The sequence below is a fragment of the Macrobrachium nipponense genome, chromosome 31 (genome assembly GCF_015104395.2).
Source record: "Macrobrachium nipponense isolate FS-2020 chromosome 31, ASM1510439v2, whole genome shotgun sequence".
In the NCBI taxonomy this organism is placed as follows: domain Eukaryota; kingdom Metazoa; phylum Arthropoda; class Malacostraca; order Decapoda; family Palaemonidae; genus Macrobrachium; species Macrobrachium nipponense.
The window spans coordinates 10,199,133-10,221,632 of NC_061093.1; positions in this window are offsets into that span (position 1 = coordinate 10,199,133).

Below are 22,500 nucleotides of genomic sequence, written 5' to 3' on the forward strand. Positions count from 1 at the left end.
TTGAGGGGTTTAGAGATTTGTATTTCTGGTGATAGAAGTCTACTCTAATGTTCGGAAGTCACGTAAAGCCGTTGGTCCCGTTGCTGAATAACCACTGGTTTCATGCAAGTAAAAACACCATACAAACAAACAAAATGGTATTAAGTTTTTTGAAATGATACTTCTAAACAGGGATGCAAAAATGACTAAATATGTATCGTCGTCGTCAAGGCAAAGAATCTCATTGAAAGTAAAGCTCTATGTTTTAGAAAACGTAACTTTCATTAAATTGTTACTCTGTAAATAAAGAATTAAACCAGTGTCTTGTTTTCGAAATGTTGCTTACTATTTCAAGATGCAAAACCCCTTGCAATCGGTGGGCTATGGGTCCTATGATGCTACGGAACCTTTCACAATTTATCTTCCAGTTCGTGATTTTCTTTGATTCCTGCGCACCTCATTCTGTGAGAACTGATTGGTATTCCACTTTTTCAGATATTTATCACTGACGAGACAGTCAGTTCTAGATATGGGATTCGAACTTTTGCACCCAGTTTAGTGCAGTAAATGTTATTAATTAGCCATAAAGAATTATGCTTCCATTTTCATGGTACTTGGTCCCCTGGACAGTCTTTTGTCCGTCAGTCAATACATTTAGGAGGTGGGTTTTCTGTCGACCGGATCAGGAAAAGGGTTTTAGGTCCCTAATCTCTTCCAGAAACAACAGCTCAGTGGCCATGAACTTTACCAATTTTTCGCAAACTTTTCGAAAGGAGAAAAATATGTATAATGATGTACATTCATATAATATTTATGATAAATATATGTGTGTCTGGTAAACATGACTCTCTTACAACAGAATTCCACCTAATAAAAGGAGCCCATAAAGACGACAAAATATAGAAAGTAAGTAACTACCATATTTCAGAGAGAGACAGCAGTTTCTGAAATATAGTACTTACTTTCTATATTTAGGTATCTTTATGTGCTTCTTTTATTATGTATATATATATATTATATATATATATATTTATATATATATATATATATATATATATATATATATAATATATATATATATATATATATATATATATATATATATATGTAACTGGGGGGATTCTCCCCCATTATCATAAGGTAAGCGTGACATGAAACGGGAGGCAAACCACACACAACATTACACACACAGCCTCTCTCTCTCTCTCGCAACCTCTCTCTCTCTCTCTCTCTCTCTCTCTCTCTCTCTCTCTCTCTCTCTCTCTCTCTCTCTCTCTCTCCCAAGGAATCTCTCCTCTCTCTCTCCACCTCTTTCTCTCCATTCTAAACAGGTAACGAAAAATGAGAGGAGTCGCATCATAACATTAACGTTTATTAACAAGAATAAATAAATTAGTCAATCAAGCAATCCAGTCTTACAGACTAAAACTCAAAAAACAGTACAATGTCTAGTCACCAAAAAAGTCTACACCCCTCTGGGAATTCTTTGTCACCCCGGCATTCCAGATCCGTCTGTTTCAAAGATACAGAACACATCCGGTAAGTACACACAAGTTTAAAGACAAAGTTAATAAAATGGAACATCTTACAAGATATCAAACAAGCCATCCTTTTGGCCAAAGCACTTCAACACTTACCCAAACAACCGGACACTTAACACTGTTAACAAAAAACTCCCGGCGAATGCCACGGCATCTTGCCTGTGACTTGAAGCCCTCTTGTCAAAATCCTCCCATAGGCTTGGGTTATGACACTTTTAACAGAAAGAGGCACACACGTACATACGAACACACAGTTCGATAGCGCCTCACGGTTCTAGCTGCATCCAGTTTCACAAGGCACTTTGAGAAAGAGTTCATAAAACTGTCGTGCATTGACTTGTCGAACTAAGCACTTGTATCTCACGCCACCCCTAGGAAACTCATTCATCAGCTACTCTCAGGTCATCACCTCTGCACTGTTCTCCACATTCCATAGGTCACAGGGAACCCATGGACAATATATTATTAATCAAAAAACCCTAGGCCTTACATATATTATATATATATTTATTATTTATTTGATATATATATATATATATATATATATATATATATATATATATATATATATATATATATATATATATATATATATATATATATTGTATGTATGTATGTATGTATGTATGTATGCATATCATACATATACATATACATATACATATACATATACATACATATACATATATATATATAATATATATATATATATATATACTATATATATATATACATATATATATATATATATATATATATATTGAGACGAGTGAGAGAGAGAGAGACGAGAGAGAGTGATGAGAGAGAGAAGAGAGAGAGAGAGAGAGAGACGAGAGATTTGAGTGTATCTTTGCTCATTATACAACAGGCGTCGTATACAGACCTCCCACGCTTTCACCAAGCAAACTGACGTAACTGATAATTCTGCGTCTTGCTTTCGATGAGAGTGTCATTTATAAACAGACTTTTACTCTCCCTCTGTCGTTTCTGGTGGCACCGTATGGATACCTTTGGAAATTGTTATTGATTGCCATCGAACACCAATGAAACGTCAAAGACCTTATAATAACATTGGAAACTGTTACATTTCGCACCACCTGTCTCAGTGGCTAACATTTCTTGGTACGGTATTCCATTACGACGCTGCGTAGACCTATTGGTTCCAGTTCCTGGGATTCGGCCTTGAAGACCGCCTATCCAGTCATCTGCTGCATAGGCGTTGGAGACCATTCTCGGTCATCGAACGGCTCAGTGCCTCGAGCATCCAAGGGTCACTGAATGAATCCAGGAGTGTCCAAGGGTATTTTGGTCTTGAAAACGAAAGATCCACTATCAAGAAAATACTGTTCTTTCACTAAAAAACCATCACACTGGAATATACAAACTTAGTTTTTTCTTCAGTTTAGTCTTTATTTACTTATTATCCTTATAGTTAGCGTTTTTGCGTTCACTTAATGTAATTCTCTTCTTTGAAGAACCCTTATTGAGATATTTCACTATATCAAGATGGATTAGACCACTTCACTGCTAATAATGCCAAGAAAACCCAGCGCTCACTTGTTTTGCAGGCCTAATTTGATGACTATTTATCTTCCTTCGCTAGCTAATAACACAAAGGTATAGAGCCTGCCTTGAATGGGCTCGGTTTATTTTCAGTAATGATCCCTATGTTCATTACTGAAGCCTTCCACTCTCTTGGGCCTCAGTTTGACCGAAGTAGGCGCAAGTTTCTAGACACCGAGTTTGTAATTGGTTACCTGCTGATGCTCCCGCCAATGAGGTCACTAGTAAAGAAATAGTCTGTAGTGATTCCCTGACTTTCTAGTTTTTGTGTATTAAGATCAATCTTCTGAATATTCTTTGTTGAAGTAATCCTAGTCTCTCTCTCTCTCTCTCTCTCTCTCTCTCTCTCTCTCTCTCTCTCTCTCTCTCTCTGACACGTGTTTAAGACTACATTCACCTTTCCGACGTAATAATAATCTTCGTTTCTCTTAAAAAATTTACTGGTAAAGAAGCTTATACGAAATAATAATATCATCCGCTGAAGAATAACTTTTTGTTAATTTATTCGCCAGTGCTGGCGTTATCCTCTTATGTTTTTATTTTTTTTTTTTCAATCAAGTGCTTCCCTCCTTGGTACTGAGTAACTTAACTAAAAGAGACCTTATGTTGTAAAGACTCGTTGGTTATCTTTGTATCACCAAGTCCCTCCTGATGTCAACGTGGTATAATATATCATACATCACCTCTGGCATTGGATCATTATACTGCACTTTCATTCTATTAGGGTTTTTTTTTTTTTTTTCATGTTTCACCCTGTATATCAACGTTGGTTACCTTCCAAGATATCATGTGTTCCTTTCCATTCATAAATCGTGTACCCCGTAGGTAGGTAGTGCCGTCAGTGGACCTCATGCGGTGCACTGTAGGCATTACTTAAGGTTCTTTGCGCATGCCTTTGGGGCCCTAGCTGGAACCAACTTTCGTCCCTTTTACTGTACCTCATTCCATATTCTCTTTCTTCCATCTTACTTTCCACCCTCTCCTAACAACTGTGCAACTGCTTTGAGGTTTTCCTCCTGTTACACCTTTCAAACCTTTCACAGTCAATTTCCATCTCACCGCTGAATGACCTCATAGGTCCCAGTGCTTGTACCCTTTGGCCTCAATTCTATATTCAACTCAACTCATAAATCGTATACTGTAATCTGTCTGTTTGGTTTGTTACCTCCTATCTTTTACCCCGTGCTAACTGCTATCTGTGTAATCTGTTTATTTTTGATTCTCAAATCTTAGTTTAATGTGAGGAGTTTTGATAAAATAAAAATCGAGGTATTTAGTAAATTTGATAGTAAAGTAATGAAACCTAGACCTGAAATTTGACCATATTGGTAGCAATAGGTTTTAATTGATTACTTTAAAACATTATATCTGCATTTATGACCTCTGCTGATTCGGAAGTGCGGTACAGCTACAAACTTATTAGCTACAGATTCTCACATCTCGCTCTGTGGCCGCTCTCATCCTTAAGCCACTTCGCTTCGATCCAGTTTTCAGTATTTTATTTATTTTTTTTATTTTTTTTTTTTTTTTTTATCTTTTCTAGTCAAGGTTCTTTACCCTTACGCTTAACCCTCCTCGTTTATCGGGGTGAGATGGACAATATCGCCATATACTCAGCGCAGAATTTAATTAATCATATATAATAAAACATAGTCTTAATTATTCGTCATCACCCCAGATCGCAAAACACGGCACAGGTGCAGATTACTTACCAAGTGATGATCGATTTATCCGAGGAAAACTCGAGAAAGACCTTTCCTTCGCTCGGTACTGAACGAGTGACTTAGTGTTACCATATTTTCTAGCTATTCTGGTGACCTTCTGATCAGAGATGAGTAGTAGTACTACATCTCTGATACCTCTACAAAGCTGATGAGAATGGTGACAAGGGCAGAAGCTGCGTTTTCCAGTCCCGCTACAATATCTGCAATTGACTTTATAAGAATGACTTCAGTTACAAGATGGAAATAGATATGATTTTGTTTTAAGTGTCTGGAATGTACGTATAGATACTGTCATAATTTCATCGCAAGGTATGATTGATGCCTCCTCATTCGAGACGAAGGTGTTCTGGTCTTCAGTTCTGTTGGTGCAATCTCTCGAAGTTCAATGGCACGACAGTATATATTTGTCCTCGTTTTAAAACTAAATAGATATTACGTATTTGGTTTCTCTTACTCGACTACTTAATTCTTCTTGGACCTCTTATGCATAGACTAAGAGATATCACACGAAAACTTGGGCTTTTTTTTTACCCAATTGGTTCACTTCACCTTTATGGTTGTTTACGGTAAACTGACTGAGGATGATCCATCTCCCATCTTTAATGTCGATGATCAAGTCCCTTTTTTTTTTTTTTTTTTTTTTTTTTAGTAGAAGCGACTTCAGCCTCTGCCACTACCTGGCAAGTAGCGCCTCAGTGTCGTGGTCGGTTTGGTCTTGGACCACCACCTCTGTGGCCGTGATGTGTATTTCAGGTGAAGAAGAATTCACTCTCGACGTGGCTCGGAATTCACGTAAAGCCGTTGGTCCCGTTCTTGAATAACCGCTAGTTCCATGCAACGTAAAAAAAAAAAAAAAAAAAAAAAACACGCAAACAAACAAACACACTACGAGGCAAGTGAACAAATGGACTTTTTGAGTGATGACTGATTGGCTGACTGATCAAAGTAAACAGACGTTGCAACAACATGGACCTGGAAGATTGTGTCCTATCAGATATTCGTTTCTCATATTTTGAGCCTTTCACTGTCACAGACTTTTTAGTATTAATGCAGGCTTATGTATACATATATATATATATATATATATATATATATATATATATATATATATATATATATACATATGCATTTTCCACTGTAGAATTACTCGCATTCACTGCTCTTTACAACGGTCTTTCAAATGATGGCCGTGTTGACTTTTCGTCGTCAGGAGGTTTGGATTAGAAATCTCATAGGACCAGATATGATCTTATTTCGGGTAGAATTTAGAGATAAAACGAAAGCCGCGCGTCATATGTTTTTCTACAGAGTAGCAGGAATTGCACTTCTGGTAGCGCTACTTGCTTTGGAAGTGATTGATAGCATATGGGTATCCTTTCAACAGTGAATGGCTTGAAAATCTTCCAAATGCCCAGCCTCACTTTTCTTCAAATTTATGTCCTTGTCCACCATAGTCTTTCCGTCTTCACATAATTACGAGGTTTTTGTGGAGGATTTCAGCTCATAACTTTTCTGTGCTTTATGCGAGTCTAGTCATAATATAAATAGCAATGATAATCCTGATCAGTCCCTGACATTCTCTCTCATTTGTCACATGAATTCCGAATTTCAAGTCATTACAAAATAGTGATTCCCCTTTCTCCAGAGACAGAGGAAGTCTTTAGTCCTCATACCCACCGGATGCTCTTTAAAAAAAAAAAAGAAAAAAAACAAAAAAAAAAAAAACTAACATAATTTCCATTCTCGCTCATACCAGAAGATCGTCAATAAAGAGGGCAGTTGTATTCACATTCATCACCAGATCCCTCAAACAAAAATAGCAATCTTCCTTCACATAGATGAGTAGAGATTTCACTCCCACGAATTGGCAGTAACGATTCTCACGCATCTCTCGGATACTACATTTCTATTGAAGGCATCGAATCTTACATCTATCGAACGTCTTTTTTTTTTTTTTTTTTTTTTTTTTTTTTTTTTTTTTTTTTTTTTTTTTTTTTTTTTTTTTTTTTTTTTTATTTTTTTTTTTTTTTTTTTTTTTTTTTTTTGATTGAAAGTAATGAACTTCCCATCTCGATGATAACAATACGGCCGAAGGGGAATGGGAAAAATCGCTAATGAAAGGCAAATATGCATTAACCAGCTCCTTGGTGTTCGGGTCTGATGACGTCATTCTTAAGGTTGTCCATTGTGGAGGTCGTCTTGTGTTGGCTCATTAATTCTCGCTTCATACCGTCCGTCTTTTTTTCGTTTTTTTTCTGCTTCATCTGTGAGGCAGTGGAGGCATTTTAAAGGAATCGTAATTATTGTGGAATATAGAAAGCGTGCTAAGGATTGGTAGTCGGTTTATTTTTAAATCGAGCGACTCTTAAAAGGAATGGCAGGAGGAAGACGAGAGAGGATGATTGAGGTAGGAATCATTAGTCTTCGATACATGCATACCTATATATATATATATATATATATATATATATATATATATATATATATATATATATATATATATATATATATATTTAATATATATATTATTCGAGCTACAAATGTCCTTTAATATCTAATTCGCTCCACCTCGGAATTAATATATTTTCATTTATGTAAACCGAAGGGGAATTTTTTAGTTGATAATAATTCGTCCTCTCGTGGGTTCGAACCACCGCCCAGCCTTATTTCTTCTCTGCCGGTGGGCTGTGGTTTAGTGGTTCGAATCCACGAGAGGACGAAATTATTACCAACTAAAGAATTCCCCTTCGGTTTTCATATATGAAAATACAATCATTCCGAGGCAGAGCGAATTAGATATTAAAGGACAATTGTAGCTCGAATAATTTATATGAATCATGGTGATGTGATAATTATATATATATATATATATATATATATATATATATATATATATATATATATATATATATATATATATATATATATATATATATATATATATATATATATATATATATATATATATGAGCAGAAGGAACAAACACGTACCTGAGAATATCCTTAAATCCACGATACAAAGGTAAGTGAAACTGTGGACTTAGAACAAGTCCCTTTCGTAGTCTATTCTATAGTTGTTTCAAGTTCGCACTACGAAAGTACTTGTCCAAACTCCCTGTTTCACTTACCTTTCTACCGTGGATTTAAGGATGTATAACTATATACAAGACAAGTTACCAAGTAGTCTAGTAATTGTTACTGATCTCTCTCTCTCTCTCTCTCTCTCTCTCTCTCTCTCTCTCATCTCTCTCTCTTCTCTCTCTCTCTATCTCTCTCTCCAGGACGATATTTAATCGCCAAAACAGGAGATTTCAAAAGAAAGGGTTAAGCCCACTTGGAATCCTTTTCAGCTCAGTCTTGACTCAAATTTTCAGTGTGATTGATGTGCACGTATCTGTGCACTGTCCGTCATTGGGAAGTTTCTGTTTGTAAACGGGCTTATATGCAAGCGGTTACCTCCTATTCCAATCGCCTTCCTTGTTTGGCCCTAGAGCTATTAGTCATTATTTGCCATATCTGATATGCCTGAGTATATGAACGAATGATTAAAATTCCATCACCTTTACTGCTCGTGGTATGCCTGAAAGTTAAGCCGTCTAATACGACTCTCACTCTCTCATACTTTGGCTCTACTCGTCATCAGAACCCATCAATTTCTGACCTTCTGGCTTCTCGATCCATTGGCATACCTTTTCCAGATAATTTTGTCTAAGCATGAACTATGACAAGGAGAGAGTATTTGCCTTTTACCGGTTTGAACGGTCGTCTTGTGTCTATTGATAACTTGTGGCTGAAAAAAAAAAAGATAAAAAAAAAGAGAGACTATCTTTTAACAAACTGTAGTGCCTGCCTGGTCTTCGGCCTGATATTTCTTGTGGCAAAATCTGTGATGTGTCATGAATATGCCTTGTACTGATGGGAATATTTTGGGTTTCAAGTTGTTTTGATTTAATATGTGATATCATCATTTTAAAGCCATGAATGTCTCTAGCCAAAGCAGTATGTTGTTTTTCACAAGAAATCCTAATTGCTGCCATGTCAGCGTGCTGGCTCACCATTTTGTAATACCCAGACCAATAAGTCCGGAGAAATAAAATAAGTTATATGACTCAAGAAGTTATGTAGATTATCATCTGTCTCCCTTACTACAGGTGGAGAAGTTAAACATGGGTTGGAGAGTATCTTTACCCATAGGGTTGGGTTATCAGAATTTTACAAGTAATGTGTTTTTTTCTGATATCTAGAATTACATTTTCGTGCAGCATTAACTTTGTGCACTTCATTCTGGGGAAATGGGAAGAATGCTTCCAGTGGGTATCTTAAGAAAACAGAAATAAAAAACGTAAAAAGAAAAATGTTCCTCCTCTACATTTAGTACAGGTTTTCATCGACACAAAATAGGATATCCAATATCAAAATTCATATTAATCCTAAAATTTTAGTGTTCGGCGCTGAAAAGGTTTGGTTATGATAGAAAGGCAATATAAACTCTAGTAATCTACAATTAATAAATGATTACGAAAAAAGATAGTTTGTTACTCTCGTCTTGAAAAACCAAGCATAGGTTAAGAGCAGCAATTCCCACCCTTACGCACACGAACTGACAGCCAATAATTGTTCTCGCTATTTCCTGGAATTATCGTAATCAATTTCGTAGAAAGGATGTAAATGACAATGGATGTTGAAATGAATTGTTATTCTCGCTTCGAGAGAAAATAAATTGCTTTCGTGACTCTGAGGTTCTTTTGGGAATGACTCGTATGAACTGTTATTTTTTATTGATTTTATTTATTTCTCAATCTAAAATGGCAAAGCAATAACTTGTCTAGAGCGAGATTTTTGCTTGATCAGAAATGTACATTAAAGCGGTCTCCTTACCCATTAGCTACGTGTAGTACATTGGTCTTTCTCTCTCTCTCTCTCTCTCTCTTTTTTTTTTTTTTTTTTTTTTTTTTTTTTTTTTTTTTTTTTTTTTTTTTTTTTTTTTTTTTTTTTTTTTTTCCCACACACATACGCGTACTTATTGCAAGGTGATATTCTAACTTTCGACCTCGTTTTAGATGAAAATCAAACGCATACAAACGCACGTACAAAATAAAAAATTGCTAATTAGGAAACCTTTTAACCAATTCTCTCGCTACCATATTTATGCAATTACTTCAACCCTTGGTGAGTAAATCGGGTATCAACAGCTTTTGGGAGTTAGTGACTAATGCAGTATATTGTATTCGTATCGGGAGAAGATCAAAATTATTCGAATGTAGGATCGATTGATTGGTTTATTAAAGACCACCGGATTGGTAGGCGAGCACGAAAACCACTCGTCCAACGTGGAACTACAACGTCAAGTAACCGCTTGAAAGTGCTTCAGTCTAGTACTAAAAAAGAGCCTCTCCTTTGGCATCACTCCCCTTGTGAGGTGAGACCACTTTTAAAGGCCTTCCTCTAGGGCTACCATCCCCCAGATAGCCTTGATGTGTTCTGACCGGCCGGAGGCACTCCTCTGGTGCTGCCGCCTCTTTAAATCCCAATGCATCTGCCTGCCCATTTGAACCTACTTCAGGTTTACCTTCCCCAAAAGAGCCTCGCTACCCAGAAGCCTCTTTCATTGCTGCCTTCTACGGGAGGACCCAGATGGGAGAACCTCCCCTGGGATACATTACCTCCCCCTGAGATACATTTCCAAGGGGTTCCCTGGACACCCACAAGCTTAATGGCGGTGCCTTACTCTCCTCCACCTCTAAGGGGCTGCTTCTCTGCTGAGCAGGACCACAGCCCCTCTTCCGAAATTTTGGCATCCATTTCCTTGACTCACTTCATTTGGTAGCTCTTCAAAATATTTTTCCATGTCTTTATAATCCTCTCCTGTTTCTTGATAACTTTTCTGTTAACCTCTTTTATTAGCTTTACGTGAATTAAGTTTTTTGTGCTTTTATTCCATCCTTTGGCTAGCCTGAAAATCTCTTGACTCTCTTTCATTTCTATATCTTGATGCAACTGGTCACATGCTTCGTCCTTTGAGTTTACTACTGTCATCTGGACTTCTGTATCCCTTTCATGTAGCTTGTCTATTCCTCTTTTCGCAGTCTCTTTCCACTTCTTTTTTGTTTTATTTCTTTTCATTATATCTCACTCTTGCATGGAGCTGCATATTTTTTTTTTCTTCAAGCTAGGGACCACCACTGTAGGAGAGCTTCTCCACAGAATTGAAGGTCAAGGATTCATGGTAAGGGTATTCCTTAAAGGTGTAAGGTGTACCCTTTATGAGACGCCTTGCCAGAGTGAACCATGGCACCTCAGCATAGAGATCCTCCTCGGGACCTGCCTTCACAGGAGGAAGACATGGCTCCTACCAGACTAAGAAGCATCCTAGGAAGAGATCCCTTACAATGGGGCATGGGCCAGTGCTTTTTAATGAAGGCACCCATTGTGAATGCCCAGTCCTGCCCAAGCTTCACAGAGAGCTAGGCCACTCAAACATGAAGGTACCCCTCTAAGACTGCCTTCCTAGGAGAGGCTATATTGTGAGCCTTAGGTTAGGGTATGTCCTTTCCTCCAACAATTTGGTTTATCATGCAATCGAATTTAACTGATGCTATAAGATGGCCCTTAGGTTAGATAATTTGTTTCTTCTAATTGTTTGGGGTTTCACATTCTCTTGAATGAAATTTAATATAAGCTATCAAGAGGTCCTCAGTTTATAGTATTTCATTTCCTCGTACTGTTTGATTTCTCATTCTCTGAATCAAATTTAACTAAAGCCATAAGGTGGCCCTCAGGTTATAGTATTTGTACTGTTTGACTTCTCGTTCTCTGAATCAAATGCGACTGAGATTGCAAGGAGACCTTAGGCCAAAGTATTTACCTTTCCTGCAACTGTTTGGTTTCTCATTCACTGATCGAATTTAAACTGAGGCTATAAGGTGGCCTAGGGTAGAGTATTTCCTTTCCTCCAACTGTTTGTCTTCTCATTCTCTGAACTGAACTTAACTGAGGCTATAATGAGCTCCTCAGGTTAGTGGTTCCTTTACTCCAGCTGTTTGGATTCTTATTTGCTATAGAATCTAACAGACTTTAAGGTGGCCCTTAGTATAGAATATTTCCTTTCCACCAACTGTTTGGCTTCTCATTCTCTGAATTAAACCTGTAAGGGGGGCTAGGTCAGGTTAGAGTATTTCAATTCCTCCAGCTGTTTGGCTTCTCATTCTCCTGATTGAACTTGACTAAGGCTTTAAAGTGGCCCTTAGGTTAGAGAATTTCCTTTCCTCCAACTTCTCACTCTCTTATCAAATTTAACGGTGGCTGTAGGTATCCCTCAGGACAGAGTATTTCCTTCCCTCCAACTGTTTGCCATCTCTGAAGCAGATTCAACCGAGGCTGTAAGTAGGCCTATAGGATAAAGTTTTTGCTTTCGTCCATTTTTTTAATGTTTATTTTCCCCCAAAAAAACTACATTGGTTGTTTGCAAATATTTACCTTCATCGTGAAACATAATTTATAATTGATTTTGTAATATTTACAATTTGTTATGTATTTTACCTGTGAAATATTGTTTTAAGGCATTTCCTAATTGTAAATTTAAAACAACCTGGATCTCTGCGTCCTTTCTTGATCACTGTCCTCAAGTTTGGGTCATTTAATAGTTTCCATTCTATAACCTTGCCACAGTTCAATATTAGTCACTTATTATATTACTGCAGTGTTTCTACCTTTTCTAGAAATTGGCTCATAATCAAGGAAGCAACCTTTATCAGCTTTAGCAAAACAACACAATTAATCCTACAAACTTGCAATAGTTTTTGCTGAAACCAAAGCTAACAAGTTTTTTCTTAAAGGGCAAAAGGAAAATACATGCATCATCGTCCAACTGCTTGGGCTTCTCATTCTCTGAATCAAATTTAACTTAGGCGGTAAAGGATGTTGAGTCGAAAGATCTTGCAGCTACTCCAGTGTTTCACTTTCCTTCGTGGCTTATACCTTATTCATACATTTATCACGTTCCAAACTTTCGTGATTCAATTATACATACATACATACATACATACATACATACATACACACATTATATATATATATATATATATAATATATATATATATATATATATATATATATATATATATATATATATACTATATATATATATATTATATATATATATATATATATATATATAATATATATTATATATATATATATATATATATATACTGTCTCTGCAAAAGCAATAGTTACATATAGAAGTTGCAAATGTAGTAGATATTGAAAACATCAAAAAATTGAAGCGTAAAAATGTATTTCAGTCCATGAACGCTATATGGATTATTTGTATTTGCATAAAGCCCAAAAATATTTTTTGGCAGTGGATATTTGAAACACAAGTGAAGTCAAGATGTCCTAAAGAATTGTTTCACAAAAGAATTAAAAGTTTACAATATAAGTAATCCAACCTGTTATATATGGTTATACATGTTTAACAGGTGCTATATATGTGTAACACCAAAGATAAAAAACTTTCACTATCATAAAACTATAGGATGACGAAGTTGTCTATGGTAAGAATAACTCCAATACTCCTTTTTTTCGCTCTCTCTCTAAATGTCACTTGATATTTTATCCCGAAGAGCTTTACAGACTCTCGGTTATAACGGAAAACCAGAGATTTTTCTATTTTGCTTCAAGACGACGAATCTTCATATTGGTTCACGTTACTGGATTGCCTCTTCGCTATTCTAAGCATCCATTAGCCTTTCGTGGAAACGGATCACTGGTATCCGATGCAATATACATCCCCAGGGCGCTTGAATTAAGTTTTCAATCTATTCGAGAGATATTCCTTGTACATATTTTATTGTATCTGAGACAAATATGGACGTATATGAAATCTACAGCGGTTTCGACGAAGTTTTGTTGACCATGGGAGGTATAAAAAGCATATTCATAAGAGTGCGAATAATGGCGCAAATCATCGGAAGAGAGGCCACTAGACGCTGGACTGGGGAAAATGAGCGAGAACCTCTAGTGTAGAGTCAATTTGGAAGATGGACCCAGATTTCCTGGTCTTGGCCATTCAGTTTTTAATAACGCTATACATGTGGTGGTATATTTTGATCGGATATCTGTTCTGAGGAAGCATTGATCCGAAGACGGCCAATCTTTTAATTCCCTCTCGCCTCTCACAACTCCATGACTGGCTTATCAACTGTCCGACATCATCCATTAGGTATTTAATAAAATAATTATTTCGGGAACTGGAGACGCATCGGTATCTGTATAGCTCTCCGTTTTAGACTAGATATTAGAGTGACTAGTTTTGACCCATAGTAGTAAGGCCCTGTCGGTTGCCATTGTACGGTTCTCTAAGTCTCTCTCAAGATGATTGGCTCGCTGTTAATCTCTTAATTCCTTAGTGGGCCCTGCTGCGCCTGTTCTTCATAGGAGGCATTTTTTTTTGTGAAGCCTGTGTGTGTGTGTGAAGAACCAAGTTACCATTCTGTTAACATTTATTTACAAAGAAGATTTAACGGGATTTTATCTGTAAGATAGCAAGTGACAAGCGTAGGTTATGTGTTAGTTACATTTACATTGAGTCGATTTAAACACGATTAAATTTATTAATTAATCAAAGTTGTAAAAAAAAACTTGTAATGATACTGTTGCCTAATCCTTAAACAGACGATCTAGTGAGGGTAAAACTTTAGTTGTTGTAGCAGTATTATGTATAATTAACAGAATATCTTCCGAAATTCGCGATGACTAAAATAAAGAAATACGCACACACACACACACACAAACATCTCTTGCGTCCTTTAACGTTTTTCGTTATGCACATTTAGTGGAGAAAAATCCACTTCATTTCATGCAAACTCAAAAAAAAAAAATCGTTTCATAGTAAACGAAGCATCATCATTAAGCGATCCGCGAATTTGGTGAGGTTTTGATGAATAGCTACTTTCCGTCCCCAAGTCTTAAATGTGGAGTATGTGTTGAACTCCGAGATGGCATAGAAGCCTGCTGGGGTGTCAGAATCCGCAGAGGATCCTTTGCCTAAATACAGCCAGGTCCTTGCAGTGCACGGCTCCAATCTGACTATGGTCAAACAGCCACTGACATTCCTTGATAGGTTTTAGCTATGGTGACCCATTTTGGTTCCAGGTTGAAGGTCAAGGACTAAACTGTCAATACGTTACACTGCTGCCAGTGATTTCTGGTGTTCCTTTGGAGTAAGTGCATAATTTTTTTATTGCGGATTTAACTTATACTTAATCTAAAAAGAAATTGTTGATGCTCGTACCTCGAGTATTTGGCACTTATCATGCGGCTTTTTGGAGCGATGATGATGAAAAGTGAAAAACATTAATATAAATACACACACAAACATTTATGTATATATCATATATATTAATGTATTTTACTTGTCGTCATTATCATCATCGCACGAACAGCTGCATGATTAGGGCCAATATGAAGGTACGAGTGCAAACTATTCCCGTTTAGGTTGACATGAGCTAGATCCACATAATAAAGTTATGGCCTTGCTCAAAATGATCCACCAGAAATCATTGCAATAGAATGATGGACAGGTGTAACGCACTGACGTTTATCTCTTGACCTTTAACCCTGGAACCAAAACGGGTCACCATAGTTAAAACTTGCATAAATGTCAGTGGTTATTGGCCTTAGATAGGAACTGCGCACTACAAAGAACTGGCTGTATTAAAACAATGAATCCTCCATGGATCTTCCACATAAATAGATAGGTATAATTTAGAAATGGGCACAGAGCTGGCCACCTTATTCACATAAATCTTATATAAACAAATTATTGAACTACAAATAGCACAATACCGACTTCATTTACCTTAGGATTAATTTATACCCAAGAGGGACTAGAATTTCCCTTGTGTATAGGGGACCCTATTGCCAGGGAAAAGTGATTTTAACTTTAAAGGGTATTTGTAGCCTAACACCTGTGATTATAAAGAAGGTATCGTGTTTGTAGGTGACTTAACCCTATTAATTAGTTAGGTGTTTAAACTCTCAGGCAGGGATTGACTGAGATCGACTTGGCACTGAACCTGAATTTGGCAATAATTTATACGTACATCAAAATCAAAATCAGCTAATTATATCTCTTGACAGCCAGTGGAATGAATTTAAGTACTTCCTTTCCTTCCTGCCACGGTTGTCAAATATTCATAAGAGAGTCGGTAATACTAGTGACTCGTGCTTCTTCATCGAGGTGTGATGCACATCTTGGTGTGGCACGGTAAAAGGCACAGAATGGGTTCATGCTTCCCTGAATTAGATGAGAAGGAGTAAGAACTTCATCCTGACGGTCAACACCTGCATACACGAGCTGTCTGTTATTTACAACTGCTTCCGCTTCTTTAGTTAGGTACAGACCTGCCCTTCGTTGAATATTTATCTTGCACCTGAATGATACCTCCAGTGTGTTCACAACCCCTATCAGGCATTCGAACAAGCTCCTTTTCCAAGGAGCTCATAGTCTGAAGGTCCACTGAATCCTACACTCGTGCAGGAGCCCTTGAACTTCTTCCTCATAGTAGACATCCTATAGGAAGGTGCTGGTGACACAGAATGTCTGGTGGTTATCACTGTAGATGCTACAGGGCGTCCCATGTGTCACAGCAAATCTCAGCTTCAATAGAAACATTGTCGCATCGAGTGTTGGACAATAATCTAGATATACAGTGCTACTACTCATACGATGCCCAACAAGAGTAGCTTACCCTCCCTTCCACCCAGAGTGGGCCAGTGTGGTTTATGTCGATGTTGCCAATTAAGCGTGACATCTGTGTTCGTAAAGTGAGGAGCAGCGGTAAAGGGGGATGACATAGCAGGGGCTTGAAGGACAAGATACATGCTATGCAACACCTTACTACGTTCTTAGCTAAACATCTCTGTCCTTGACACCAACATTAATGCCGAAAAATAGCTATTAGCGAATTAATTCCACAATGCATATCAAGTGTGTGCAGGTGTCTCAGATTTAACAGTATTAATTTTTCCTTTTTGGGCAACAATATCAAAAGGTCTCTATTTCCTAAAGCTTTCTTAATTCTATTCGTAGAATGAGTCACGTCATCAACTAAAACTAATCCTAACTGGGTTAACAAAAGGCACAATATTTACTCGGTAACTTATATTCCTTCTCCAAATAGCTACAAACAAAAGTAGCTAAATAATGCCACTGTTCCAGATGGATAAGTTCCGATAAGGAACTAGCTTTACACTTTAAGAATTCCAATACACAATTGATCACACCTACCAGAATACTAAAATCTTCAATATTCCCCATTACGTATAGCCATAATTCAGCTGGTTTCAGCCGTGGCAATTTCTTCCATGAAGCTCACAAAGGGGCGGGGTGGGGGCAACTACTGGCATGGTATTCCTGGTTCCCCGGTCGATTCGTCGAGGCTCAGCAGTAACATCAGGCAGCCCTTTACAATGAAGAAATAGGGGTCCATAATGCCAAAAAGTGGCATCCTTCAGCTCTCAAACTAGCTCCCAGGGACAGATATCAGCTGGATTACTCTTGGTCGGCACATACTTCAACACCATTTCACACCCCAGTAGAATATTGTTTAGCCTCCCCTATCCTATTTGCTATAAAGGTCATTCTATTCTCCTCTTTGAAATTTGTCTTATCTATCCAGGCTGTGGCGGCCTTGTTATCGTTCAAAAAATTATAACAGTTTTGATGTTCAACAGATTCTCAATTTCCTAGATAACCTAATTCCTAACAACAAGGCTAATAATTCTAACTTCAGGCATGGTCACCCTCAACTGTTTCCTTGGTGTTACTTTCATTTTACTAGTCATTACGTTAGTTTCCCCCCTTGCTTCTCCTGACATAAGCCGCTGCCCCATATATGCCTTGCTTGAGGCATCAATAAAAACATGGATTTCTGGGTCTCCCAATAGAATTCCACTCCTAAATTTCAAGGTATGCACATTGATAAAACCTTCTATGATTTTTCTAGCCTCCTCCTGTTTCTCTGCATCCAGAACATCATCCCATCCTATTCCTTCTTCCCACAGTTTCTGCAAGAATAATTTCGCTCTAACAAGCATTGGACTGCCAGCCCTGATGAATCAAAGCTTACAGACTAACAAGGAAAGGATTATACATTTTGTGGGAACACAATTGCCTGGAAAATACGTCATCCCCTTGAAGGGTTTCAATCCTATCTGACTGCTACTTCTGTCCCATGACATTCCCAATACAGAAAGTTCAACTAGTCCTTTAACACCTTCCCTTTGATAAAAAATAGGCTATTACTGGCATACTCTCAATGCCATATTAGCTGTATCTAAAAGCCCTTTAACTGATACATAACTATCCCACAATTCTCCCTCGGTGGCAAAGGCGGCAAACATACAATGACTTAATCGGATCCTTCCGTCTTATACCAAAGGAATCTGTCATATTTTGTATATTTTGAATTCTATGGAAAGCTTTAAAGATGTCAGAGGTTAGTGCATAGGGATTCACTCTAGATATAAGTAATCATTTAAGGAGTTTTCTCCCTAAAATCTGGGTGGGGCATTGAACACAGTCCTAAGGTGGGTGATGGAACTCTCTCTAACACCAAAATGAGGCATGTAGTAGCCTTGTATTCATGAGTTAGGGACTCCCTCACTGAACCTGGCTCTGAGATGAGTCTTAAGGACCTGCTTGTTTGCGGTTCTATGACTAGGATCTTTCTCAAACTTCAACTCTAAAGCATTGAATTGTGCCATTGCATTGCATAATTAACACCTGGACATTGTTCATTGCGGAAGGGAAGACATACTTGATAACCTTGTTCAGTTTGTAATGCACTATCTTTCACCTGTTTCATTGTGATGTTATCTGATCAGAGAATTGTTCTTTTGGGTTGATACCAACGGTGTCAAGTCTCCACCACTCAGCGACATCATGCATGGGTTCAGGCATTCTACAAACACACAAGGCTCTTACTGAAGACATATATAACCCTCAAGTGCCTACTGGGGAACCCTCCTATATTGGGATAACCTTGAATGAGTTGCAACCAACAAACTCTCCCATCCACGACGTATCCATATAAAATGGCTGAAATGATAAGCTGCTATCAGTTTCATTTTACATCTTTGACTACATCACCATTAATTTCCTGCTTGCCATCATGTACCCTTGGTTCTGTAACCACTGTTTTACATTAATTATAACAAAGTTGTAGACGGGTGTGTTCACATCATTATGTACTATCAATTTTGTTCTCACGAATCTGCTTTCAATCTGAATTCTACAAGATACCAAATCATATTTCCCATTGATAACAGCAGCCCCAAATCGCGCAATAATGAGGGAAACACTTTTTACAACTGGTAGTTGTAAATCTCTCGCTAATTTACTTAACACAAAACTACATTTGCTTCCCATGTCCAGAAACACTTTAGTGGAAGCCTATCAATTCTCAGCAGACAAAATGACTGATGTGGTTGGTAACAATGTTGGTGGTAAGCCTGAGTGAGGAGATGCATTTACATTAGGTATATCCTCACTCTTTCTACTTTTACTTTGGCTACTTTCAATTGAACTCGCAGAACCTTGACTTCTAGCCCAACTTTTTACCGGCCTTGATGTTAATTGACTAGACGAGTTGGTGCATTTACATTACTGAACTGCCTATTAGGTGCATTTAACTGCGTCTTGGAAGCATTATTGCTACAAATCAAATTATGTTGCTTAACATTACATAACTTGCAGTTTGGTTTCTATTAACACTGTATGCTATTAAGTCCTTGGCCTAAGCACTTAAGGCACCTATGAGAATACATTAACTGATACTTGCGGTCTTCGATGGTGGTATGTTTAGTACAGTCATTGGCTGAATGCTTACTTGGCAATACGGGCACGTTATAGCGTGATGTGTTTGAAATGGAGTGGCCTTTGGTTTTAGAGACTCATCCTCCCCATTTTGCAATGCATTATCTTCCACACTCCTAGTAAGGAAATCAAGTGCCTCAAAAAATTAATTCAAATCATAATCACACTTCCACAAGTAACCCGCTGCTTTATGATACACATCCCCTTGAGAGAGCTTCTGGTTAATCAAACTCATTGTCATTCTCTGCCCTATATCTACTGTATTTATACATTTAATCTGTTCTAACAACACAGTCAACTCAGTGCGGATATATTTCAGATCCATATGGTTGAATTTCTGGACAAATATATTGCTGAGTCGCCTATGCAATATCACCACTGTTTGCTGCTGATTATTGTAATATCGGTCTAATAAACTCAACGATACTTTGTACTTAGCAGCTGTCCTGCTAAAACCCTTGACTACTCTGAGTGCTTAATCTCGAGGCACAAATCAAATATGTGAAATTTAGTGACATTATCCAAATCTGTCCATCCTTGACGTGTACATCAAATAATTCCTTGAACGTAGCATATTCGCTAATTTCACCTCTAGACCAGGCAAGGGAAGTTCTTTTAACTGCAGGGTGGGGGCAAACAATTCGTTTCCTGCGGTGTACAGGCAAATAATTCAATTCTAGCAATGAGGAGGGAGATAGCTTGGTTAGATTCACGGAGCCCTTGATGAATGGCTATTTCAATGCTTGATTCACGCTTTGTGGAGCTAGTTAGATCGATGTTTTTTTAAAGCCTATTCGTCGGCTCCAATACGATCAACTAAATATTTATGCACTTGTGGCGTATACTTCTAGCGACTCATTATGGGCCTCTGCCACTCCATCAGACAACAGATTGATTAATGATCCAATTTGCAAACTAGTAGCTACCGATGCAGCCATTTTGTTTAAACTTAATTTAAATTACTGCAACAAATAGATGCAATTTCCAAATGGCAGTATCTCATCTAATGATGCTCTTGTTTCTGCACAAGCATGTTCGCCCCTTATGAGCCTCATCAAGTGGTTAACAAAAATTCCATTTACATTACAATTGAAATGAACTCCGTCTGTTGTCCTGCCCAGATGAAACACCTCAGCATTCATGGGGAGGTGCCTTACACCATTAGTGCGCATTCTGAACAACCCTAACATGAACATTGAAGTTTTTGACTTTGGAATTGTACTTGAGAGTGGTGATGTGGACCGGTTTGGCATGGGATAATAACACAACTTGGGATTACGGATGGCAGTGGTTGCCATGATTTCTCACAATTTCTATGATACCCCCAAGTCTATCCCATGTAAGTTTTGCCACTTGGGTTACACAATTTTATTATCAAAAATAGACTTAAATTATTGAATAAGAACTAAACTTAATGACGATGTCGTGAAAAAAGATTGGAGCCTCATTTTCCCCAACAATCCTTCACAACCTTCAGGACTAGAAAGCCGGTGGCCGAGTTTGTGGTTCACCCCTTCGTGTTAATAAAAAAGTCCTTGATACAGAGATTAATTGTATAAACTGAGTAATGTAGATTAATGGAACTCTTATTCTTATAAATTGGGTTAAACTATGGTAAATTAACCAATCTAGAGACTTTGAGTGAAATACGAGGAGATAACAATGCTTCTTTCTCAGGGTTGTGTAATAGAGGTAAGATATGCTTTAGCTCGCTTCGTTACTTCCATAGGCAAGATTCGTTAAATACCAAGAGCCTGTGCAATGGTCTGAATTTATCTCTTGTGTAATTTTGTAATCCGAGGCTCAGTGTTGGTAATATTCAGTTAAAGTGTAACTTTGTAATTCAGCTATAGGATTTCTATTAATTCATAGCTCTAAAGAGCCGATGTAAGGGTAATTAAGGTTTTTTTGTAGTTTTCCTGTCCTTTGATTGTGAGCCTGATAGCCAACCAAATGGTAAATTTAAAGTTAAATATTTAGTCTGTTTTTTGTAATAAAATTGTTAATCCCAACCATATCTTGCTGGACTTTCCATATTCCTGATGTTTGTTGGTTAGCCCTTCAGACCAGATCATCTTAGTCATATACCATCCCGGGACACAGACTCATTCCAGGGACAAATCATGACACATGGTCAGCCACAAGGCGGACGATACAAAGGAAGTAACTTTACCAATCCCTTTAAAAAAAACCATTGCATTCCTTTCCAAAATTACAATTAACAAGAGAAACATGACTAAAACATCAAGCAGTCATTTTATTATTATATCAACAGTGAAAACTAACAGATGGAAAATAAACCAAGGGATCAACTTAGGCCCTGACAGGCACAGGTTCCCTACAGCAAATTCTCACTTGGCAATGGAAGTGATAACTTGCAGTTTAACTTTGCCTACCTGTTTTGGTTGTCCACGGGAGCGAGGCTGACCGCCTCTGTGCAAGCATCGAGGTCACCTCTCATTGGACTCAAAATCTCTACATTGGATAATTTTTGGTCATTTTTACTTCATACACATAAGTGAGAATTACATCGATCACCTGATACCATTAATACCACTATTTCATACTTTAATCGCTCAATGGGGAAGAGGAACCACAAACCTGGCCGCCTGCTTTCTGCTTGGACCTTACTAATCATGAACGTTGTGTGGGATTTATCGGGAAAAAAGCTGTAGCTTCCATATTAGCAATAAGTTACCAAAATGTAAGTGACAAGTATATGCGTAGATTATCATGTGCATTTTTGTGACTCACTGCTGATATATATACATATATGTATATGTATATACACGAAGAAGATTAAGGGCAGGAA